Source organism: Pristiophorus japonicus, chromosome 9, assembly GCF_044704955.1.
Source record: "Pristiophorus japonicus isolate sPriJap1 chromosome 9, sPriJap1.hap1, whole genome shotgun sequence".
Lineage (NCBI taxonomy): Eukaryota > Metazoa > Chordata > Chondrichthyes > Pristiophoridae > Pristiophorus > Pristiophorus japonicus.
Genome location: NC_091985.1, coordinates 86,725,928 through 86,753,194, shown reverse-complemented (window position 1 = coordinate 86,753,194; position 27,267 = coordinate 86,725,928).

Genomic DNA, 27,267 nt, shown 5'->3' with positions numbered 1-27,267 from the left:
TCTGATCTTGGGCTCAGCTCCACTTCCCTGCCGCCCTCCCCATAACCCTTGACTCCCTTATCGTTCAAAAATCTGTCTGTCTCCTCCTTAAATATATATGACTAAATTTAGTTCATTGTATGTGATGAGTACATAGGATGGATTCTGTGATTAATCCAAACAGTAGGACACATTACTCTTGTTCTTTGGTGCACCATGTTGCTTGTCTGGTGAGCCATTCCATTGGATTCTGCAGGCTCAGTTAATTTACAACAACAATAACAACTTGTATTTATGTAGCACCTTTAACGTAGCAAAACGTCCCAAGGCGCTTTACAGGAGTGGTTACATCATTTCCATCATTTGCTTTCTGCTCCCTGTACAATTTTATGTCCATAGGGAATGTTGGATCACCAGCTGCTGCATTTAAGAGAGTGATGCATTGTTTTTGATGGAGACTAATTGCGGGGTAAAGGGTAGCTGCCACAACTTCCCACTATATAAACCATGAAGGTTTCCAATCCTTTTATGTGCAGCTCATGGGAGCTATTATAACATTTTTAGACTTTGTCAGTCTAATGTCTTAGCCCTATTTCAACAGCAGTGGTAAGATAAACTGCATGGTGTCCGCTATTTCCACGGCATAAGTTGGCATCTTGTATGGGACCAGTACCACCTCACAAATTATGGTAGCATGTTGTGTGCTTTATAACTTTGCAATCAAGAAGGGACTGATGATAAATATCCAAGGATGGATGAGTAGTCATCAGTTTTACCAGAGATGGAGTGAACTGCACTCTGTTGCTCATCAACATCCTTTTCATCTGTTTCCTGGCTTTCATCCTCGGGAGAAAAAAACAGTACAGTTAGCTTTGGTCTGTTGGAACAGAATTTTATCATAGAAAACTGGTAGCTGTTAAAGCAAATGAAAAATAAATAGAAACATTTTATAAAAAAGAGAAAGACTTGCATTTATATAGCACCTTTCACAACCACTGAAGTGCTTTACAGTTAAAGAAGTACTTTTGGAGTGTAGTCACTGTTGTAATATGGGAAACGTGTCAGCCAACTTGCGCACAGAAAATTCCCACAAACAGCAATGTGATAATGAACAGGTAATCTGTTCTTTGGTTACGTTGATTGAGGGATAAATATTGGTCAGCACAACGGGGATAACTCCGCTGCTCATCTTTGAAATAGTGCTATGGGATCTTTTACGTCCACCTGAGAGAGCAGATGGGGCCTCGGTTTAACATCTCACTTGAAAGACGGCATCTCCGACAGTGCAGCACTCCCTCAGCACTGCACTGGAGTGTCAGCCTAGATTGATGTGCACAAGTCCCTGGCATGGGACTTGAACACAACCTTCTGACTCAGAGGCAAGTGTGCTGTGCACTGAGCCACAGCTGGCACTATAAGAAAAGACATGTATGCTCATGAACCCAATAAAAATACATTGACTCCCATAGCGATATCCACAGTGGCAGGACAAAGTTGAATCTTAAGATTGCCAGTGGATCCTCTTTAGACAGAACTAAATGGTAGATTTGTGTCTACCCTCTCTAGGGCTCAAGTTTCGTCCTGAGTTGCTCCTATTTTTTTGGAGCAACTAGTTTAGAATGGAGCATCTTAAAAATTGCAAATCTCGGCATTGAGCTTGCTCCAGTTCTAGTCAGTTAGAATAGTTCCATTTTAGAACAAATGTTTTTTTCAAAAGGGGGCGTGTCCAGCCACTTACGCCTGTTTTGCAAGTTTAGGCAGCGAAAACTTACTCTAAACTAATTTAGAATGGAGTAAGTGTAGATTTTTGTACGCTCAGAAAAACCTTGCCTACACTTATAAATCAGGCGTATGGAATGGGGGCGGGGGTGGGGGGGGAGAGAAGTTTACAAACATTAAACACTTCACTTTTACAAATAAAGAGCCATCATCAATAATAAATGATAAATCAATCAATAAATCAATAAATCAACCAATAAACCAAACAAAAAAAATGTAAAAAATTAAATATACAATTTTTTTTTTAAATCAATCAATAAATAAAAAATTATTTCTACTCACCTACTGCAGCACCGGGAGCCCTCCAACAGCAAGCTGGGACGGGCACCCCCCACCCGTCCCACCTAGTGTCTCAATGTCTCGCTATGTCTCTGTCAGTGTCTCTCTCTCTGTCTCTGTCAGTATCTCTGTGTTTCTGACAGCGAGGGGTGGAGGGAGAGGGAGGGGGAAGGGAGTGGGGAGAGGGAGGAAGAGGGAGGGAGGGGATGGGGAGAGGGAGGGAGGAAAGGGAGGGAGGGGAGGGGGAGAGGGAGGGAGAGAAGGAGAAGAGGAGGGGAGAGGAGAGGGGGGAAGGGGGTGAGGGGGGAGGAGAGGGGGGATGGAGGAGAGGGAGGGGCGAGTAGGAGGAGGGAGAGGAGAGGAGGGAGAGGGGGAAGGAGGGAGATGAGGGGAGGGAGAGGGGAGGAGGGAAGGAGGGGGAGAGGAAGAGGAGGGTGGAGGGAGGGAGAGAGAGGAGGGAGAGGAGGGAGGGAGAGAGGGATGGAGTGAGAGGGGGAGAGGGAGAGAGGGTGGGAGGGAGGGAGATGCTGGGTGGGCCCCGCCGACGACATAGAGGGAGGGTGGAAGAAGAGGGGGGCGGGGAGAAAAGGCGGGAGGAGAAGAGGGAGGGGGGGAAGGTTGAACAGGAGGGAGGGGGGGGAGTGGCTGAATGGGCTGGGATGGGCCACCGCCGATGACGACACTTCGGGCAGGGCCCGCCCCCAGCGAGATGCCAGGCGGTCCCCATCGACGACGGGGGGGAGGAAGAAGAGGGTGGGGGGGCGAGAAGAGGGGGGAGGGAGAAGAGGGGCAAGGGAGGGGGGAAAGGCTGAAGGAGAGGGAGGGAGCTGAATGGGAGGGAGGTCTGAGTCCCGATCTTCGCCCTGTGCGCCCATTCGGCCAGGGCGAGTGTCGGGCCCCTCCCACGCAGTCTCGGGTGCCTGGAGCTACTGCATGCGCGCATGTGCAGAGGTCCCGGCACTGTTTTCAGCGCTGGGACTTTGCTCTGCCCCCGACTCCTTGTGCTGCACCACGCCGAGCACGAAGCCGTCCTGAGGAGACCGGAGAATCACAAGGTAAGTTTTCGGCGCCCTTTTTCTTCCAGAAAGTCGGCGCACCTTATCGAGATGTGCCGTTTTTCCAGAGGGTGGAAATTTGGGCTCTCTAAGTGGTTTGGCATTCCCTAACATTGCATGCTGTCTTGTTCTGCAGGAGGAAAGCATTGTTTTAACTGGCTACTGCAGTTTCCAGATCTTACAGTCACAATCTGTCAGTATTCATGACATAAATATTAATAATGATAGATGGAAGGGAGCAAGGACCTAGGATGAGAGACTTCAATGTGCAAGCATGCACTACAGGATGTGAGACAATTGATGAGTGCTGCCAAGTTACATTGCTTCTGGAGCAAGAAAGCAAGTGCCATGTGATATCCCAAAGGGCATTGCTTGAATATTAGGCCAGGCAATACCAATCTGCTTCGCTGTGTTTTAAATAGTTGAGCTGTTATTCAGCTGACAGCACACTTACCATTGCTGACCGGGTGAGGTCATTAAACTTCTTTCAACACTGTAAGGGTGTCCCTGGGGTTATTGAGGTACAACTCAAAGCCACAGCTGCCTCCTTCCATATGGCCTGTGCTGCTGCATGTGATGGCTTCTCCCAGTGACTACAATAATTGCTTCCCGCTTTCTCTTATTTGTGACAGCAGCAGTTCAGCATCAGCCTCTGGAAAATTACATGTTGCATGCTACAACTGCCATTGCCTTCCCTTTTGCAAAAGCCTGTTCACCCCTCTAAATGGATGCAGCCCTTTATATGAGAAAGTTAGTCCTTGCTGTCACTCCTCTGATGGATCAGGCTTATTGCTGATAGAACTTCAATCCTTGCCCCACCAGTGTTATGGAAATTAACTGACTGCAGGATTTCTGTTAGGGTCAGCCTCCTCGGATTTTGGTGGGCATGAGTCCTACCCCACCACACTTACACACAACCCAGAAATTTTAGAACCCTATGATTGTTGTTGGTGGTGTAAATGTTTGGGAACAGTAGTGTATGTAGGGACAATTTGGTCTAGCATGTTGGTGTGGGGCAGATGTGTTACAGAAACAATCATAGGACTATTCAGGTAAGGAGTCAAGGGAAACTTGAAAGTAAGTATAGTGGCAGCATAGTGGTAATTTTACTGGACTTGTAATCCCGAGCCTTGGACGAATGATTCGGAGCCAAAAGTTCAAATTCCACCACGGCAAAGGGGAATATAAATTCACTTACATAGATCTGGAATGAAAAGCTAGCACCAGTAGAAGTGACCATGTAACTACTGAGTTGTTATAAAAACCCATCTGGTTCACTAATATCCTTTAGGGAAAGAAATCTGCTGTCCTTACTGGGTCTGGCCTATAAGTGACTCCAGACCCCACAGCAATGTGGTGGACTCTTAACTGCCCTCTGAAATGGCCTAGCAAGCCACTCTGTTGTCAAGAAGGCAGCTCACCACCACATTCTCAAGGGCAATTAAGGATGGGCAATAAATGCTAGCTTTGCACCCTGTGAATGAATAAAAGGAATTCCTTGATGTGCCAATCTACTGGCAGGCCTATAGCTTTGACAACTCCTACTTCCATTTCTTCAGTTCTCCTGGTCCTCCCAGCTCCACATGTAGCTGGAAACTGGGTCAGGGCAGTTAAAATTGAATGGGGGACTTACCTACTTGGTTCCTACCCAAATCTGGCCAACTGCAATTTTAAATTGCAGGCAACCAGCACACCTGCCAGAAGCTGGTGGGTGCTTCTTTAAATTCAGGTTCCGAAACAGTGGCCAAAGCTGTCGAGAGCTGCATCGAGGGCCAGAATTATCTGGAGTAATTCTCTGGACCGGTCAGGCACTTCCAGCCAACTTCCCGTCTGTTTTGGTTAGCAAGTCAGCAAGCAGTATCCTAAAGAGATGTGTCCAGCAGCATCTCCACCATTGTATCAGAGAAGTGAGGTAGGTTGATGTTCAGAATCCTCCCTGTCGCAACACTGACTTGAACTGAGTAGAATGATAACTTGCTTTAAGAGGTGCATTCAGTCTTTAAATGGGCAGCAGGCCCACTGGAAATGCTCCCTCCAATTGGTCAGGCTTTCTGTCATCGCTGGAAATAGGTGGGGAACATGCCAATTGTGATATATTCTTACTACATCACTAACAAACACACTCTACAAGATGGCTCTTAACACAGAAACTGTTATCGTGACTTTGTCACATGACCATTTTATTGTATATGCATCAGTAGTTGCATTACCACAGTGGTGACGGTTCTTCACTCTAACCTTCTGATTCAATTACACACTTCTCCCTCTTACTCTACCTTTATCATGACTCTCTTTCTGTCTTGATTGTTTTTCTTCTACTGACTGTGCCAAGTTTGGCTTTAACAACGAGAACCTGGTTTGTGGCTGCTGTTTGAGGCATATCTCTGCTGGCGTTCTATCAGTAGTTGTATGAGGAGTATTACGATAAGTAATCAGAAAATTTGCTAGTTTGTGAGCCAACGACAACTGTTGCTTCTTTGGATTTGGATCCAACATTTGCTTGATGAGGGCACGTTTTGCAATTTGTACTGTGCGCTGTGCTGCACCATTTGAAGCAGGGTGGTATGGTGGAACTTTGGTACGTTTCACACCATTTATGCTCATGAACTATGCAAATTCTTCTGAACAAAATTGCGGCCCATTATCAGACACAATTTCTTCTGGGAGCCCATAGGAAGAGAACAATCTTCACAAATTGTCGAGTGCACCAGTGTCAATTTCCATGGGTACCATGATTCCTGCAACATCTACTTGGATGATACCATGAATCACTGTTGGGTGCCCTCATGCTCCTGATGACGTGTATTTCCAGAACCTCCTCATCCTGTTGCTTCTCTTCAATGCTTATAGCATTGAAACATCTCTACCCACTTCGAATAACTATCAATCACAATGAAAAATTGTTGTCCTTCTAGCACAGCAAAATCTACATGTAATCTTTGCCACACCCTGGGAGGCTATTTCCATGGCTGTAATGGTGGTTTCTTGCTTACCGATTGACATGTTGTACACTGACTAATGATGTACCCTATATCTTTATCTAAACCTGGTCACCATAAGCAACTGCATGGTCAAGCACATTCCCAGGTGCTGGTCATGAAAATATCCTAATAATTTGGATCTGAACTTATTTGGAATAATCTTGCACCACACATGGTACAATCTTTATCTATTGATAATTCATTCCTACAAACGAAATATGGATGAATATCTTCCTCTGATACCTAGTTTGGCCAGCCATTTGCCATGTAATCATACACTTTTGACATAACTGGGTCACGTTTGGTTGCTCTACCAATCTCCTCAGCTGTGACTGACTGCTCATCAATGTATGAAAAATAGAACACTTCTTCCCTATTGGGTTTAACTTGTGATAGGGACCTGGACATAGCATCAGCATTACCATCTGACTTAGGTAAAACAATAATGGGTGTAGCCCAATTGCTTAGATCTACCTTTGAGATAATGTTCTCAGTTTCTAGTCTTTTGCTCAACTTTCTCCTCGAATGCGTATGGTACGGGATGCAGACTGCAGTAAACTGGTCTAGCGTCCCTCTGCACTCTGTCACTTGCCTTGAAGCCTTGGATCGGACTGCCTGTTTCGCGGAACACCTTTGAATACTGCTTAATGACGTCATCTTTCAATGCAAATCTCAATGCAACATGAAACATCTCATTCCAATCCAGCTTCAATGATCCCAACCAATTTCTACCTATCAAGGCAGGCTAGTCTGCTGACAGTACTATGAGCAGCAAGCTCTGAAATTGATCCTTATATTTCACCGGTATGGTGATACATCTGATAACAGGGATTTACTCTCCTGAGTAGCCTTGCAGTTCTATCTTCAATCACTCCAGTTGAAAATCACGTAACCTTTCAAGATATAGTGAATCTGGTACTATGCTCATAGATGCAACAGTGTCGATTAGCAAAGGTATCCTGGTTCCTGCAATGTCTACTTGGATGACGATACTTTGCGAATCACTATTTGGTACCCTCGTGCTCCTGATGATGTGTATCTCCAGAACCTCCTCATCCTGTTGCTTCTCTTCAATGCTATGTAGTCTCTGTTGATTTCTACTTATAGCATTGGAAGTTGGTTTACTCTTTAGTCAGCATGCCTTCGCAAGATGGCCAGTTTTCTTGCAGAAGAAACACTCCACCTTCACATATGCACAACTTTGAGCAATGTGTTGTCCCAGGCACCGATAGCACGACTTCAATTCATTGTTACCTTGGCCAGTTGCTGAGGCCTTGGGGCCCAATTGCTTTTTATTTTTAACCTGCAGGCGATTCACCTTGGTTGTCTGATAACTGGAAATGGCGCAAAATTCTCGGGAGTATTGGGCAGCCATATCCATCAACATTGCTGTCTGACAAGCTAAATTAAAAGTCAAGTTAGGAGTTGTCAACAACTTCCTTCTGATTGCTTCATTTTTCATCCCACAAACAAAGTGGTCACGCAATGCCCGGTCCTGAAAGTTTTTGACAGTGAGTGGATAGATTTTTTAAAGCTACAATGTATTCACTGATACCTTCATCAATTAATTGATCGTGTGTTACAAAACAATAACTTTCAGCAATTTCCAGTGGCTCAGGACTGTAGTGCGGTTCGAACATGGTTACAATTTCCGTCAGTGGCGCATCCTTTGGCTTGACAGGAACAAGCACATTTTTCAGCGTTCATACATCTTGGTGCCTGCTTCAGTCAAGAAATAGTCCATTTCATTTCTAAAACCACCCAGTTACGGTTTTCATCATCGAGGACTTTGACAATAAGATTCATGGTGAAAAACATTTCTAACCACTCCACATGCGCTCTGAAAGTCTCTCGGGCACGATGGAACTCACCCAAGCACCCTATTATTCCCATAGGCGCAGCCATCTGGACTCTGGCAATGACAACAGTTCAGCCAAGTGTGCTTGTAATTTACCTTGGATTTTTAACTGTTCTACAAAACAAAGAACCTCTCAAAGTCACTCCGTCAGTTGGCTGGATCTTCCCCCAACAAAATTTCAGCTAGGGAATCCAATTATCCTATCCCCGTTTGCTAATATGTGATATATTCTTACTACATCACTAACAAACACACTCTACAAGATGCCTCTTGACACAGAAACTGTTATCATGTGACTTTGCCACACGGCCCTTTTATTTTATTTACATTTATGGCAATACAGTAATTGCATTAGCACAGTAGTCCACTAGGTGGAACAGTAGTCCTCTCAGGGGAGCTCTATTACACCGATGACATTCAAATAAGGCATGGCCATCATCATCATCATAGGCAATCCCTCGAAGTCGAGGAAGACTTGCTTCCACTCTAAAAGTGAGTTCTCAGGTGACTGTACAGTCAATATGGGAATTACAGTCTCTGTCACGTGGGGCAAACAGTGATTGAAGGAAAGGGTGGGTGGAGAGCCTGGTTTGCTGCATGCTCCTTCCGCTGCCTGCGCTTAATTTCCGCATACACCAATGACATTCAAATGAGGCATGACCATTAAAATGGTGTAGGCCTCAAACTGGTAACATCGGGCAGGCGATTCAATCACCACTCAAAAACCGCCGTGAGGTAAAATCAGCCCTCCTCTGTTTCTCTCCATCCAATCTCCTGGCATAGTTAAGTTAGACAAGATAATCTGTACATTGCTCTCCATGGCTTCCATAGCAGTGGTGTGAGCATTCACGAGAGAAACTGCAACTATGTTTTAAAATAAATAAACATGTTACCACCTCCATTAAAATAGTGGAGAAAGGAATTTGATACATGTGCATTAAGCATTTGCACAATAGCATTGCTCACAGTCATCTGCAGGCTATTAACACTATGGGATCCAAAAGTGGAAAGCATGTACAAAGATGTATAATTTAATAATAAAGGAAAAATGAGGCTAGATGGCTTATCAGTGTTAATAATATTGCATACTGAGAGAGATGACAATGTTGATATATTTCATTAATCGCAAAACAGTATATTTTTTACCACAAAATAAAATTCTATATTTTTGGTGGCAATATACATGGGAAGGAAGATGAAAGATAAATAAAAATCTATAGTTAAAAGGCGTAGTTCTAACAAAGCATGTCATTATTTAATTTAAAAGGTGGAAAATAGTAATATGAACAACACTTATTTCAAATAGTTGCAGTTTAAAGAAAGAAGCTTATTCTGAAATACTATACTGTGATAGAAAATGTATGGTAGCATGCAAATCAATTCTAAATTGTTTTCCTGAAATTTATCATATGTAGAGAGTGTGTGAAGAGATTATAAGCTATTTCTGAGTAATATAAAAAGAAGAACTCAATTAACTGCTGTCATGGTAAAAATGGCAAAGATTATACATTGGCTTTGCCAAGACTTAATTTGTATAGAGACCTCAATGTGTAGTTGTATTGCACAGGGTGAAGAAAGATTCAGCCAGAAAACAGAACAGATAGGCTTGGCTTTCTATCAATTATTTTTTTATGGTAACATTTTATTCTGAGAAAATACAATTTATAACTGTCTCTGAGGACAAGGACAGTTGTGTCCTCATTCATAATGATAGAAAGTAGTTGCAGTATAACTTGAGATCAAGTAGGATCGGGTAATGTTGTATTCAGTAAATCAGAGTAAGAGTGGAAGTATGCCCTGTAAATGTATTGAATATAAATGAGACATAGCGATAAAGAAAGAAAACACTTACATTTATATAGCAGCTTTTCCCGCCTCAGGATGTCCCGAAGCACTTCACAATGAAGTGAGATGACAATGTTGATATATTTCATTAATACCAAAACAGTTTATTGAACCAACCCAAGATAATGAGGTGCTTCTTTATATTTAATTTACATTTAAATTCCCGTTAGCCACAGGGGAGCTGTAAGGGCCTGATTTTATCAGCTGACAGATGCCCTTTTCTGGAGGGCACCTGCCTTCATCAGCTATGGCTGTCTCACATGGAGCAGAGAGATGCAGCCATTCACTTCTACTGGCTTACTGACTCCCTCAGGGTGCAGGGGCTGTCGATGGAACCCACGTGGCTCTGAAGGCCTCAACTTGGAACCCACTGGCTTACATAAACAGGAAGAGGTTCTCCCGCTGAACTTGCATATCATCTGGGATGCCCAGCAACAGATACTGGGGGAGAAATTTGCATCGTTTGCACCTCCCGTCAGCGCTCCCAGGTGCGGGGCCACTACCATGAAATTCTGCAGGAGTTATCGAAGGCGCAAATTGTCAGCGCCCACTCCTGCTGGTAGTGCCCTTGGCCGCTGCGCAGTGCCCCGCTTTCACTCCGCAACGGAACTTTGGTAGCGAAAATTAAAGGGGAGGTACATCACGTCATTTCTTTTCCATGGCCGACTGACTTGCCTTGTGAAATTCATGGGGTCCGTGCCGCAATGTTCCAGCCCGACACTCCGCTTCTGTGCCGGGCTGCTGCCATGGCATCTCGCTCCCCGGTGGAGAAGTTGTGGCCCCTTGCCCTATTGCAGAGTTCACAGAGTGCCCTCCCCTTTAACGGAAGGGCAGGGCCCTGTGCTCCCGCCAGCGCTATGTGGCGCTCCGTGTAGTGCTGGTAAATTCTCACAGTTAGCGCCCTAGTCCCACCCCCGAGAGGAAGTGGAATGTGCGACATAGCGCTCCACTTCCTCTCGGCGGCGGTAACCCCAATTTCGCTGCCGGGGCGGGATTTCCGCACCTGGAGCAGGATGTCCCACCTCGCCTCAGTTCCCACCCCCAATCGGGGCTCTACGTATGTTGACCCAACTGTGTACCGACACACAGTATGCAGGAAACCGCCACGATATCTTTTTCTTCTGCCATTCCGCCATCATACAGTTATTCAGGGATGAGAACCGAATTGACGGATGGATTCTGGGACCTGATGACATGGCTATTGACACGATTCTGTCTGACCAGCAATGAAGCAAAGGAACATTACAATCAAGTCCAAGTAGCAACCATGCAGGTGGCAGAGTGGACGATAGAGCCGATTCAGATGCCTGGATGAATCAGGAGATCCTGAGTTATAGGTCCTGCAGCCCATGGATGATATGCGCTCAGATGTGTCGTTGCTTTGAGCTGCCAGGACTGTCAGAGGGCAGCTCATTACAGAGGTGGTTAGTGCCTGATTGCTCCCATCTACAGAATGCAGCTTGCCTACCTTCTCCCTCATTCCCAGACCAGAAAGATTGTTTGAAGGCAATGTCCGTGCAAGCACTTGACAATTCATCAGCCCTCTTACCTCACATGCCTATGCCAACTGTCATCAACTGAATGAACAAGTCAGAACCATTTGTGTGGACCATTCCCGATGTGACTGTGATCACAATGATTAAAGAACCAGAAATAAAAGAGATAATTCAACTTTAATACAACAACTAAAAGAATACAAACAGGTTTTCATGCTTAACAAAGCACCAAATAAATCAACTTTCAACCTAAATACAGAAATTGCAAGATCCAGAGCAAGCTCCATACCACTACATTAGTGACTCCGAGCAGAGTGGGGGTAATTTTGACTTTAGGTGATAGTGTAAATCACTCGAGTGATTCCTGAGGTGAGAGGGCTGTCCTATGAGGAGAGATCGAATAGAATGAGCCTATACTCTCTGAAGTTTAGAAGAATGAGAGGCAATCTCATTGAAACATACAAGACTCTGAGAGGGCTGGACAGGGTAAATGTTGAGAGGTTGTTTCCCCTTGCTGGAAAGTCTAGAACTAGGGAGCATAGTTTCAGGATAAGAGCTCATTTGAGATGAGGAAAAATTTCATCACTCAAAGGGTTGTAAACCTTTGGCATTCTCTACCCTGGAGGGCTGTGGATCCTCACTCATTGAGTATATGCAAAGCTGAGATCAATAAATTTTTGGACTCTAAGGGAATCAATGGATATGGAGATCGGGCAGGAAAGTGGAATTGAGGTCAAAGGTCAGCCATGATCTTAGTGAATGCCGAGCAGTCTCAAGTGCCATATGGCCTATTCCTGCTCCGAATTTTTATATTCTTATGTTCTTATGTAAAACAGACCATGGCAAGTTCGCATAACATTTTACATCTCTCCTGATTCTCATTTCCATTGAAGTCACTAGACCGGCATTAGCACACATTGAAACAGACAAACAGGCCCCATCAGTAACTCAGAACAGAAAACGTGCAGTCAAACATCATGCTGTTATGGCAATATACTAAGTAGCCTCCAAGAATAGGGATGAGCAAAATAAGTACACCTTGGACTGGGTCATGGTATTGAGGTATCAGTCAACTCATGGCAGCCAGCTCCTGGCATGGAGCTGCTGCTAGCTGTATCTCTGCAGGAAGCTCCTATGCAGCCTGATCTTGTCTACCATGTCCCACTGGTTGGTGGTCGAAGGTTAAGGCTGGCACACTGGCAGGTGTCGGGTTGGCAGCATCAGGCTTTTAGATTGTAATCAGCACACTTCCGCTTGGCCCTGAATCTGTGATTCCAGCCATCAGCTTGACGGCTGGTGTGATGACACTGAATCCTGGAAGCCCTGAATCACTGCACGCTTCAAGGTGCACTCCAATCTCTGCTTCTTCCCCCCAATGCTGCCAGAGCTGCAGTCTGAGGTTCCATAGAGGTGGAGGCCCTGCTTAGGCCCTGTCTACCTCCTTCCTGGGGCTCTACTGCATGCCCCAAAGCAGCTGCTATTTTCTCCATCAGTATGTGCAGAGTGAAGACTGCCTCCATGATGTTATTTATCAGAGCTGTGGGCATATCTGTGAGTGGCCACAACAACAACTTGCATTTATATAGCATCAGGAACATCCCCTGGTGCTCTTTAATAATCTCCTTAAATCCCTTTCCCTCTCAACCCTCACCTCCAATAACACCATCATGAAATTTTCCTTCAAGCCTTGCTCCTACCTATCTCTATAATCTCCTTCATTTGGGCGACAAAACTGAATTTTGCAGTTAGAGGCGGCACCTACCGCCTGATGTTAAAATCAGCACTCAGTTGGTGACACTGCCTCAAAAGCGGCCGGACCGAATTTCGACTCCTAAGACTTTGATATAGGACAAAATAGAAGTTTGTCAAAGCATAACAGATCCAAAAGGTCTCAAACTAATGTCCTTAAATAAAGGCAATTACAGAGGTATGAAGGCAGAGTTGGCTACAGTGGACTGGGAAAATAAATTAAAGGGTAAGACGGTAGCTAACCAGTGGCAAGCATTTAAGGAGATATTTCATAACGCTCAGCAAAGTCACATTCCAGTTAGAAAGAAAGACTCGAAGAGAAGGATGCACCATCCTTGGCTAACTAAGGAAGTAAAGGATGGTATCAAATTGAAAACAAAGGCATGCAATGTTGTGAAGAATAGTGTAAGGCAGAGAATTGGGAAATATTTAGAAATCAGCAAAGGGTGACTAAAAAAATGAGAAAGAGAGAGAAGATAGTTTATGAGAGTAAACTAGCAAGAAATATAAATAGTAAGAGCTTCTATAGGTATATAAAAAGGAAGAGAGTAGCTAAAGTAAACATTGGTCCCTTAGAGAATGAGACTGGAAAATGGCAGAGATTTTGAACAAATATTTAGTATCGGTCTTCACGGTAGAAGACACTAAAAGCATCCCAAAAATGGATAATCAAGGGGCTATTGTGGGGGGCGGGGACTTAAAACAATCACTATCACTAGAGAAAAAAACAAACTAATGGGACTAAAGGTAGACCTGATGGCCTGCATCCTAGAGTCTTAAAAGAAGTGGCTGCAGAGATAATGGATGCATTACATAGAAACATAGAAACATAGAAAATAGATGCAGGAGTAGGCCATTCAGCCCTTCGAGCCTGCACCACCATTCAATAAGATCATGGCTGATCATTCCCTCAGTACCCCTTTCCTGCTTTCTCTGCATACCCCTTGATCCCTTTAGCCATAAGGGCCATATCTAACTCCCTCTTGAATATATCCAATGAACTGGCATCAACTCTCTGTGGTAGGGAATTCCACAGGATAACAACTCTCTGAGTGAAGAAGTTTCTCCTCATCTCAGTCCGAAATGGCTTACCCCTTACTGGTTGTAATCTACCAAAATTCCCTGGATTCTGGAGAGGTCCTAGCAGTTTGCGTCCGGGAATAGTTTGCGCCTCAGTCAGCAAAATTCATCAGCTGAGCCCTGAGTGTGGGCGAAGCGCTAAGGGAGGCATTGCACATCTCTCTGGATTCTTGAGAGGTCCCAGCAGATTGGAAAACTGCAAATGTAACGTCCCTATCTAAGAAAGGAGGGAGACAGAATGTAGGAAACTATAGACCAGTTAGCCTAACATCTGTCATTGGGAAAATGCTGGAATCCTTTATTAAGCAGGACATTTAGAAAAGCATAATGCAGTCAAACAGAGTCAGCATGGTTTTATGAAAGGGAAATCATGTTTGACAAATTTGCTGAAGTTCCTTGAGGATGTAACGAGCAGGGTGGATAAAGGGGAACCAGTAGATGTCATGTATTTGGATTTTCAGAAAGCAGAGCAGACATGAGGGGCCAGATGGCCTACTCCTGCTCCTATTTCTTAAATTCTTATGTTCTATTCACTGCAACTGAAAGCATCTCACGTAGGGTTTACAATTAAGCAGGTTAATCAGTTGAATTTGAAGTAGATTAAATTCTGTGATAAATTATTATAAATGAAAGACTGATGTTTCATGTTTATCTCTATTTCCTTATTATAACAGGCTCCAGAGAAATATGACACTAACTGGATACTTCTGAGAGATAGATAAGTACCTGCAGTTAATACTGTGTCTGCTGCTAAAATGGGTAATTGTTTCAATGTTTTCTGCTACATATAAACCCATGGACACAAAGCAATTGTATAATTACACTTTTCAGATGTACAGTGACTAAAGAGAATGAAGACATATAAATTATCCAAGGTGAGGAGGCTAATGGTTGATGTATGCCTCACACATGGTAAGTCACAATATATGCCCAATACATTCCAGTGTCACAATACAATAGCACTCATTTGGGAATTCAGTGTAACTAGCACAAAGCCTGTAAGTGAGTACTGAATAAAAGTTTACTGGCATGATAATTTCTCTATTGATCTACCAATTAGCATTTCCAATTTTAGTGTGTTGCAATTAGACAGCACTACCAGATGCACATTCCTTGCAAGAGAAATTACATCTCAGCATCAGCAGTATATCTCCATGGATGAAATTACCTTTTAAAAAAATTATTGAACACTCACCATTATGGAATGATATTGCTGGATTAGAAAAACCTTGTTCTGTACACTTCATTCCATTGGGATTTAGACAACCAACATTTTGCTGCTCTGTTGACTATTAACAGCTTTCAACTGGAAGTGACCTTAATTATGCAATGTGGACTGAATTTGAACTTGTCCCTCTGCAGATGTAAAGCAAAGGCTATACCATTGTTACATTCATATGTGTGTTTGTTTCCTTAAGTGTGCAGCAGTGGCAAAGAAAAACACAACATCATAGTAAAGAGCAGAATAAATTGCGTAAATTGTTACTCTCTATCTCCTGTTGTTATGTGTATGCCAAGGAACTATTAGTTATAAATAATAAAATAAATAAATTTGGTTTGTTTGTAAAAAGCAGAATAAGAATGGTGAATTTTGTCTACATTTTAAAGGGCCATGGTCTCCATGACAAGTGTTTGCCAAATCCTTCATTAACAGAGAAGAGGCAGAACAGCCATGCACGACATTTCATCATAATGATGCGACACACAAGTGAGGAGATGAAGATTTTAAAATAATCATGAATTTGATGATTAAAAATCACTCGTAAAACAATAGGTAAAACAAGATTACAAGTAAAAATCAAAAGTTTCCAGGTGCCATAAAACTGAAACAAGTTCCTGAGCAGAATAACAACAGAAAACATTACAACTGATGAAGGTCATCGACCTGAAACTGTAATGCTGTCACTCTCTCCACAGATGCTGCCTGACCTGCTAAGTGTATCGAACATTATGGCCGAGATTTTCGGAGGGTTGCGGGGGGCGGGGGGGGTCAGTGGCGGGTTGGGTGGGAAAGTGTTTTTATTCTCCAGCGGGTTGGGAACCCCGCTCTGAACCTGCCGCAAAGCACCGTTACCAAATGTTGGGTCTGTGAGCACTGAGCAGACCTGACACGCAGCGGCGGAGGAGAAAATTTAAATGATTAGTGGCTTGTTTACAGCCACTTAACAATGGCTTTAAACTGACCTTTTCAATTTGACAGCTCGCCCACAGGTTTCACGCTGTTGCTAGACCAGGTTTGTGCAGGGAGGTCAATGCCCATTGAATCAGCTGATGAGTTGACAGCTTCAAATGTTAAGTAAAAGCTCCCACCTTACAGAGACCTCCTCTCTCATCCACAAACTCTTCCTCACTGCATTGTGGCAACAGATTCACCATGGCGCAAGTCTTTACACGTCTCCATCCAGTTTGACCTCATTATCTCTCTCATCATTGACAGATCACTTCTGTCATCTCTACTTCACCTGCCATCAGCATGGGTGCCCTTTGTACTCTCTCACCCTGATCCTCAGAATCCCACCAGCAGCACCAACAACAACACCGACCTTCGCCGCAATCAACTGATGCTACACAGGACACAGGGCATCAGCATCCAACCACATTGCTGCCTGCGACTATTAGGCAGTCCCTCGGGGTCGAGGATGACCTGCTTCTACCAAAAAATGATGTTTCTATGATGGATCTGACGTTCCAGGTCCCGAACTTCATTTTTAAGGTTGGAAGATGCCTGTGCGTGAATTATTTTAATGTGTGGTGTGCACACCAGCCACCACATGGGCTAGACAGAGCATGGTCTTGGTCCAGTGGCAAGGATATCCGAGCTGACTGGAGACCAAGCTCCACTACACAGACCTAGTACACACACATACACCTACATAGGACGTAGTGTGGGCCTCACAGCCTCGCAGGAGCAAGAGTGGCGTGCCCAGGAGGACAGGGATGGCCTCAGCATAGCCAGATTTACTTCACTTGATGCTGTACACCCTGGCTGCCACATTATGTGCCAAGTTGGCACCACCCCACACCAACACCATAAAGCATCCCTGCAATGCTCAATCCACACACATCACCATTGCGGGGGTAACGTTATGTCTCATTATTCACTGCAACTCACTAAGCCACTTCCAAAGGTGCACATAAATCTGTCTAAGAACGCAAAGTGTTGAAAATAAAGGATTCAATGTTTGACACCACATGAACAGAAACTTTACATGAACATTGCATAAATCATCCAATGCCTATCCTTGTTAGTTGGTATGATTGCCCTAAGATGAGGGTTTATGTGAGGGGTGTTTAATGAGATGGGGATGTGATAATATAGAGAGAGAGAGAGGGATGGGCAAAGGTCCAAGGTAAGTTGATGTGAGTAAGGATGTGCAGGTTGTAGGATATGGAAGGCAGAGTGATGGGGATGTGACGAGAGGCACAGCAGGATGGGGTTGGGTGTGGCTTTGTACTAATGCTACATGATCTACAGAGTTCATTTAAATGTTTGTGACACTGCAGCCAGGTCTCCCTGACCATATCCCTGCTGGTGTCCTCCTTTGCAATGTGCAACCAGGCTGTGTTGATCTCCTGGGAAGGTCTCTTCTGCCAATGGAAAGAGAAGAGGACCTCCCTGCATGCTGTTACACCCTCCATAAGCATATGTATGGAGTTATGGGACAGCTTGGGTGCAGCCCTGCACTTCTTTGCAGTGATTGTCCGTGCTGGCAGCACCTCAATGCTGTAGAACACTGACAGCACAAATGTCAAAATTAATTTGGACACAGTCCCTTTAATGAAACCGGCTGATGATGCATCATCAAATGACATCACCAGAACCACTTCCTCTAATTAGCCGGGAAAGGCGCTGGGAGGGGCTTAAGAAACCCAATCAAGGTAAATTTGAGACAGCATGATGGAGCCAACAGTGGAGTCAAGAACTGCCACTAACGTCAACCCTCCACGGACCTGCCAAGGTCAGCAAAATCGCGACCTATCGCATTTTTGTTTCAGATTTCCAGCATCTGCAGTATTTTGCTTTTGTTCTGAGCTGAATATTTGAGCTGAATAAACTATTTTACATTAATTTTACATTCCTAAACCCACTTTACAATGTAGTTATATGTGGACATTAGAGTTCTACAGCGAAAGGTTAGGAAATTGGTAGAAAAGGAAAAGACAGTTGACAAAATATTATGCAGTTGAAAAAACAATTATCTGATCAATGCCCTGAGTTGGAAACAGCAGATGACAGTCTCTCCCTAAAACAGCCAATGTAAAGATCTGGCCAACTCTTGAACAAGTCAATCATTTCTCAGTTTAAAGCACTGTTAATTGGCTTCACACAAATGAATAAAATATTCGTGAAATTTTACAAAGATCTATGTGTGCAATTAGTAAGAGTGAATATCAAAGTCTGCTGGTGATGATAAACTGGAAGAAGTAGCAAATTATCAAGAAGAAAGCAAGAGCCTGCAACTCCACTTCCCTGCCCGCTCCCCATAACCCTTGACTCCCTTATCATTCAACAATCTGTCTATTTCCACCTTAAATATATTCAATGACTCAGCCTGCACAGCTCTCTGGAGTAGAGAATTCCAAAGATTCACGATCCTCTAAGAGAAGAAATGTCTCCTCATTTCCGTTTTAAATAGAAGATCCCTTATTCTGAAACTATGCCCCCTAATTCTAGATTCCCCCACGAGGGGAAACATCCTCTCTGCATCTACCCTGTCAAGCCCCCTCAGAATCTTATATATTTCAATAAAATCAGCTTGCATTCTTCTAAACTCCAGTGAATATAGGATCAAACTGCGCAACCTTTCTTCATAAGACAACCCCGTCATCTCAGGAATGAACCAAGTGAACCTTCTCTGAAATGCCTCCAATGCAAGCATATCCCCCTTAAATAAGGAGACCAAAACTGTATGCAGTATTCAAAGTGTGGTCTCACCAACGACCTGTACAGTTGTAGGAGCACTTCCCTACTTTTATACACATCCCCCTTGCAATAAAGGCGAATATTCCATTTGCCTTCCTAATTACTTGCTGTACCTGCATGCAAATTTTTTGTGTTTAGAAACATAGAAACATTGGCCCCAAGTTTCCACATGATTTGTGTCTGATTTTTAGGAGCAACTGGTGGAGAACAGACTATCTTAGAAATCGCAATTTTCCACATTTTTTTTTCTGCAGTTCTAGTCAGTTAGAACAGTTTCACTTTGGAACAGAATTTTTACTTCAAAAGGGGGCGTGTCCGGCCACTGATGCCTGATTTCAAAGTTTCCACAGTGAAAACGTACTCCAAACTAACTTAGAATGGAGCAAGTGAAGATTTTTGTAGAACTGAAAAAACCTTGTCCACACATGAAAAAATCAGGCGCAGGTTACAAATTAGGCGTCCAGAACGAGGTGGGGGGGGGAGGGGGGGGGGAAGGGAAGTCATTAAATTCTATAATAAATCCTTATTTATACTTATACAAATATTATACAAATAAATCCAACCTGAATAAAAATTTATAAGCAAAGAAAAGATTAAATAAACCATCTTCCTACCTGTGTGAAAGTGCTTCAGGCACGGAGAATACTGCAGGAAGCCTCACAAGTTGAGGCAGCCGTTTCCGCGGGGGAGGGGGGAGGAAGCCATTCGTTCCCGACGGCAGGGGGGGAGGAGGAAGCCGTTCCCGACGGCGGGCGGGGGGGGGGAGGGAGGGAGTGCGGGCCCAACTGACCGACCGAACGCAGCGGGGGAGAGGAAGCCGTTCCCGACGGCGGGCGGGGGGGGGGGGAAGGAGACAGTGAGAAGGCTGCAGGAAGCCTCACAAGTTCAGCAGCCATTCCGGACGGCAGGGACGGGGAGGCCATCGGGAAACGGCTGCCTCAACTTTCTGAGGCTTCCTGCAGCCTTCTCACTGCTGCAAGAAGCCTCAGTGCTGATGTGCTGATGGCAATGTGCTTTTATTAAAAAATGTTCAAAAATTAAACAGCTACAAAGAACTACAAAAATGGCCGAGTCCTTCACACTGCGCATGCGCGAACGCTCCTACGCGCACGCGCAGGGTTGCCAGCAGGAAAAAAACTAATTTAAATGGTACCCGCCCCCTACCACTTACAAAATCGGCGCGAGTGCTAGGCTCCGCCCCCTGGGCGCCGCGCCAAGCAGACATGGACCTGCAGGGCGCTCCAGAATCGCGCGTTATTTTTCCGGCGCCGTTTTCGGTGCGAAAAATGGGCGCCCAGCTCGAAGGGGCGCCCGTTTTGTAGCGTGTGGAAACTTGGGGCCATTGAAACATAGAAACATAGAAAATAGGTGCAGGAGTAGGCCATTCGGCCCTTCGAGCCTGCATCGCCATTCAATGAGTTCATGGCTGAACATGCAACCTCAGTACCCCATTCCTGCTTTCTTGCCATACCCCTTGATCCCCCTAGTAGTAAGGACGATATCTAACTCCTTTTTGAATATATTCAATGAATTGGCCTCAACAACTTTCTGTGGTAGAGAATTCCACAGGTTCACCACTCTCTGGGTGAAGAAGTTTCTCCTCATCTCAGTCCTAAATGGCTACCCCTTATCCTTAGACTGTGACCCCTGCTTCTGGACTTCCCCAACATTGGTAACATTCTTCCTGCATCTAACCTGTCTAAATCCGTCAGAATTTTAAACGTTTCTATGAGGTCCCCTCTCATTCTTGTGAACTCCAGTGAATACAAGCCCAGTTGATCCAGTCTTTCTTGATATGTCAGTCACGCCATCCCGGGAATCAGTCTGGTGAACCTTCGCTGCACTCCCTCAATAGCAAGTATGTCCTTCCTCAAGTTAGGAGACCAAAACTGTACATAATACTCCAGGTGTGGCCTCACCAAGGCCCTGTACAACTGTAGCAATACCTCTCTGCCCCTGTGCTCAAGTCCCCTCGCTATGAAGGCCAACATGCCATTTGCTTTCTTAACCGCCTGCTGTACCTGCATGCCAACCTTCAATGACTGATGTACCATGACACCCAGGTCTCGTTGCACCTCCACTTTTCCTAATCTGTCACCATTCAGATAATATTCTGTCTCTCTGTTTTTACCACCAAAGTGGATAATCTCACATTTATCCACATTATACTTCATCTGCCATGCATTTGCCCACTCACCTAACCTATCCAAGTCACTCTGCAGCCTCATAGCATCCTCCTCACAGCTCACACTGCCACCCAACTTAGTGTCATCCGCAAATTTGGAGATACGACATTTAATCCCGTCGTCTAAATCATTATTGTACAATGTAAACAGCTGGGGCCCCAACACAGAACCTTGCGGTACCCCACTAGTCACTGCCTGCCATTCTGAAAAGTACCCATTTACTCCTACTCTTTGCTTCCTGTCTGACAACCAGTTCTCAATCCATGTCAGCACACTACCCCCAATCCCATGTGTTTTAACTTTGCACATTAATCTCTTGTGTGGGACCTTGTCGAAAACCTTCTGAAAGTCCAAATATACCACATCAACTGGTTCTCCCTTGTCCACTCGACTGGAAACATCCTCAAAACATTTTAGAAGATTTGTCAAGCATGATTTCCCTTTCACAAATTCATGCTGACTTGGATCTATCATGTCACCTCTTTCCAAATGCGCTGCTATGAAATCCTTAATAATTGATTCCATAATTTTACCCACAACTGATGTCAGGCTGACCGGTCTATAATTTCCTGTTTTCTCTCTCCCTCCTTTTTTAAAAAGTGGGGTTGCATTGGCTACCCTCCACTCGATAGGAACTGATCCAGAGTCAATGGAATGTTGGAAAATGACTGTCAATGCATCCGCTATTTCCAAGGCCACCTCCTTAAGTACTCTGGGATGCAGTCCATCAGGCCCTGGGGATTTATCGGCCTTCAATCCCATCAATTTCCCCAACACAATTTTACTGACTAATAAGGATTTCCCTCAGTTCCTCCTTCTTACTAGACCCTCTGACCCCTTTTATATCCGGAAAGTTGTTTGTGTCCTCCTTAGTGAATACCGAACCAAAGTACTTGTTCAATTGGTCTGCCATTTATTTGTTCCCCATTATGACTTCCCCTGATTCTGAATGCAGGGGACCTACATTTGTCTTTACTAACCTTTTTCTCTTTACATATCTATAGAAACTTTTGCAGTCCGTCTTAATATTCCCTGCAAGCTTCCTCTCGTACTCTATTTTCCCTGCCCTAATCAAACCCTTTGTCCTCCTCTGCTGAGTTCTAAATTTCTCCCAGTCCCTGGGTTCACTGCTATTGCTGGTCAATTTGTATGCCTTCCTTGGCTTTAATACTATCCCTGATTTTCCTTGATAGCCACGGTTAAACCATCTTCCCTTTTTTATTTTTACGCCAGACAGGGATGTACAATTGTTGTCGTTCATCCATGCGGTCTCTAAATGTCTGCCATTGCCCATCCACTATCAACCCCTTCAGTATCATTCGCCAATCTATCCTAGCCAATTCACGCCTCATACCTTCAAAGTTACCCTTCTTTAAGTTCTGGACCATGGTCTCTGAATTAACTGTTTCATTCTCCATCCTAATGTAGAATTCCACCATATTATGGTCACTCTGCCCCAAGGGGCCTCGCACAACGAGATTACTAATTAATCCTCTCTCATTACACAGCACCCAGTCTAAGATGTCCTCCCCCCTAGTTGGTTCCTCGACATATTGGTCTAGAAAACTATCCCTTATGCACTCCAGGAAATCCTCCTCCACCGTATTGCTTCCAGTTTGGTTAGCCCAATCTATATGCATATTAAAGTCACCCATGATAACTGCTGCACCTTTATTGCATGCATCCCTAATTTCCTGTTTGATGCCCTCCCCAACATCACTACTACTGTGATGAACAAGGACTCCCATATCCCTCTGTAGCTCAGCATTTTGTAATCTCTCCCCATTTAAATAATAATTAGCTTTTTTATTTTTCCTTCCAAAGTGGATAACCTTACATTTTCCCACATTATACTCCATCTGCCAAATTTTTGTCCACTCACTTAGCCTATCTATATCCCTTTGCAGATTCTTTCAGTCTTCCATATAACTTGCTTTCACACCTATCTTTGTATCATCAGCAAATTTGACGACATTAAACTAGGTCGCTTCATCCAAGTCATTAATATAAATTATGAATTGTTGAGGCCCCAGCACTGATTCCTGTGGCACCCCACAAGTTACAGTTTGCCAACTTGAAAATGAACCATTTACCCAACTCTCTGTTTTCTGTTCGTTAGCCAATCCTGTATCCATGCTAATATATTACCTCCAAACCCGTGAGCTCTTATCTTGTGCAGTAACCTTTTACATGGCACCTTATTGAATGTCTTCTGGAAATCCAAATACATGTCATCTATTGGTTCCCCTTTATCCACCCTACTCATTACATCTTCAAAGAATTTCAGTAAATTTGACAAATATGATTCCCCTTTCATAAAACCATGCTGCCTCTGCTTGACTGTATTATGATTTTCTAAATGTCCTACTACTGCTTCCATAATAACGGACTCCATCATTTTCCTAATGACAGATGTTATACGATGGATGATCAGAATGACAGAAATAGAAAAGGGCTCCAGCTATGGCAACAAGGACATGAACCGAAAAAATTAATTTCCATGGAGAACTTTTAAAGGGAGCATATATATATTTTTGAAGAGTTTCCTGCTTTCTGTCTCCCTCCTTTCATAAATAGAGGCGTTACATTTGCGGCTTTCCAATCCGCTGGGACCTCTCCAGTATCCAGGAAATTTTGATAGATAACAACCAATGCATCCACTAAATCTGCAGCCACTTCTGTTAAGACCCTAGGATGCAGGCCATCAGGTCCAAGGGACTTGTCTACCTTTAGTCCCATTAGTTTGCCTAATACTTTTTCTCTGGTGACAGTGATTGTTTTAAGTCCTCCACCCCCCAAAAACCCCTTGATTATCAATTATTGGGAAGCTTTTAGTGTCTTCAACCGTGAAGACCGATACAAAATATTTGTTCAAAGTCTCTGCCATTTCCCTGTTCCCGATTATTAATTCCCCAGTCTCATCCTCTAAGGGACCAATGTTTACTTTAGCTACTCTCTTCCTTTTTAAATACCTGTAGAAGCTCTTACTGTCTGTTTTTATATTTCTTGCTAGTTTTCTCTCATAATCTATCTTCTCTCGCTTTATCATTATTTTAGTCGTCCTTTGCTGGTTTCTAAAAATTTCACAATCCACTGGCCTTACACTATTCTTCGCAACACTGTATGCCTTTGTTTTCAATTTGGTACCATCCTTAACTTCCTTAGTTAGCCACGGATGGTTCATCCTTCTCTGAGAGTCTTTCTTTCTCACTGGAATATATCTTTGCTGAGAGTTATGAAACATCTCCTTCAATGTTTGCCACTGCTTATCTACCGTCTTACACTTTAATCTATTTTCCCAGTCCACTTTAGTCAACTCTGCCTTCATACCTTTATAATTGCCTTTATTTAAGTTCAGGATACCGTTTGAGACCTAGCTTTCTCACCCTCAAACTGTATTTGAAATTCACCATGCTATGATCATTCTTCCAAAGAGGACCCTTTACTATGAGATCATTAATTAACCCAGTCTCATTACACATTACCAGATCTAAAATAGTCTGCTCCCTGGTTGATTCTACAATGTATTGTTCTGAGAAACCATCCCAAATACACTCTATGAACTCTTCCCCAAGGCTACCTTTGCCAATTTGATTTGTCCAATCAATATGAAGATTAAAATCACCCATGATTATTGCCCTTTCTTTCATACAAGCCTCCATTATTTCTGGATTTATACTCTTTGCTACAGTGTATCTACTGTTAGGGGGCCTATAGGCTACTCCCAGCAGTGACTTCTTTCCCTTATTATTTCTTATCTCCACCCAAACTGATTCTACATCTTGATCTTCTGAGCTAAGTTCATTTCTCAGTACTGCACTGATCTCATCCTTTATTAACAGAGCTATCCCAACTCCTTTTCCTTTCTGCCTATCTTTCCAAAATATCAAATACCGCTGAATATTCAGTTCCCAGCCTTGGTCACCTTGCAACCACATCTCTGCAATGGTTATCAGATCATTCCCATTTCGATTTGTGCCATCAACCTATCTATCTTGTTACAAATGCTGCGTGCTTTTAAATTTGCCATTTTACCATTTTTCCCGACTCTGACCCCACTCTCATGTTTATATGCTCTTCCCCTTCCTCTCACACTCTGGTTATCATTACCCCTATCACTACCCTGCACTATTGCTTTCTCCTTTCTTTTTGACTTTTAAAATTTCCACTTGCCTGATCCCTCCCCCCACTATTTAATTTAAAGCCATATCTACAGCCCTAGTTATTCGATTCACCAGACGGTACCAGCCAAGTTCAAGTGGAGCTCGACGAAGCAGCTCCCTCTTATTCCAGCACTAATGCCAGTGCTCCATGAATCAAAACCCATTTCTCCCACACCAATCTTTGAGCCACGCATTCATCTCTCTGATCTTACTTACCCGATGCAAATTTGCTCGTGGCTCAGTTGTAATCCAGAGATTATTACCCTTGCGATTCTGCTTTTTAATTTAGCCCCTAGCTGTTCTTACTCCCTCAGCAGAACTTATTTCTTTGTTCTACCTATGTCGTTGGTACCTACGTGGACCACGACAACTGGATCTTTCCCCTCCCACTCCAAGTTTCTCTCCAGCCCAGAGGGGATGTCCTTCACTCTGGCCCTGGACAGGCAATACAGCCTTCGGTACTCACGCTCTCAGCTGCAGAGAACAGTATCTATCCCCTTAATTATACTGTCCACTACCACTACAACATTTCTTTTTACTCCCCCAACTTGAATGGCCCCCTGTACTATGGTGCTGTAGTCAGTTTACTCATCCTCCCTGCAGTCCCTGCTCTCGTCCACACAGGGAGTAAGAACCTCATACCTGTTGGACAAGAGCAAGGGCTGAGGCTCCTCCATCACGACATCCTGGGTCCCCATACCTGCCTCACTCATAGTCACACCCTCCTATCCCTGACCATGGACCAAGTTTGAATTATTTAACCTAAGGGGTGTGACGCTGTGCTGGAACACAGTGTCCAAGTAACTCTCCCCCTCTCTAATCGGACTCCAGCTCATCAACTCGGTACCGAAGTTCCTCGAGCCACCAATACTTACTGCAGATGTGGTCGCCGTGAATCACACTCATGTCCACCAGCTCGCACATGCTGCAGCTGGAACACATTGCTTGCCCAGCCATCTCTTTTATTTGTATTTTATTTAATTAATTAAGTTTTCAAGTTAGGAAATATCAATTATCTATGTTTAGTTTTTAATCCTGACTCTTAATTTAAAGCATTGTCCAAGTTTTTTAAAAAAGAGAGAAATATTGACCAACCAATCATTTACGTGCTTTCCTGTGATGTCACACTTTAATTTCTTTGTACTTCTCTCCCTTCACAGGTCCATTGGTGCTGCTCTGGGCTTCTCTTTTATCCACGCTGGGCTGCTCATCTCGCGCTGTTTAAATCTCCCTATGCTCTCAAATTGAAGGGGGATTTGATGGAGTTGTTCAAAATAATAAAAGGAATAGACAAGGTCAACACAGAAGGACTATTTGTAAGTGAAGACAAAACCATGAGCCCAAGATAAGCACTAGAAAAGAGGAGAGGACATTTCATACAAAGGGTTATTCGAATATGGAATACTTTGCTACAAGTAGGATTTATGCCAAATTAAGTACAGCATTCAAAAAGATACTGGATCATTACTTAAATAAGGAGAGAAAGGGTACGTGGAGATAACAAGAAAATGAGACTATGTAAAATAAACCTAAATTCACCTACTGAAACAACCAAGCTAGTGTAGCTCTCACTGGTAGCTTCACGAAGATATATTCTCCACTGTGGTGCAGCAAAACTCTTCTCATAATGAACTTGCAAGTGAATCATCAGTAACACAACATAACACATAGCAATTGGAGTGTAGACTCTGCATGGAAATCAAGAGATACCAGGCATTCTGGAGTCCTTTTCTGGCAGACCTTAACATTCGGACACCATTCATGCAAATCCAGACCACCTCACAAGAAGGTCAGAATGTGATTACAAATGAATAGCTCTCTTTCAGTGCCCACAAAGGGCCATGATCCTACTTGCAGGTAGGAAGGTCACTTTATATTCTTCTCATCTTAAAA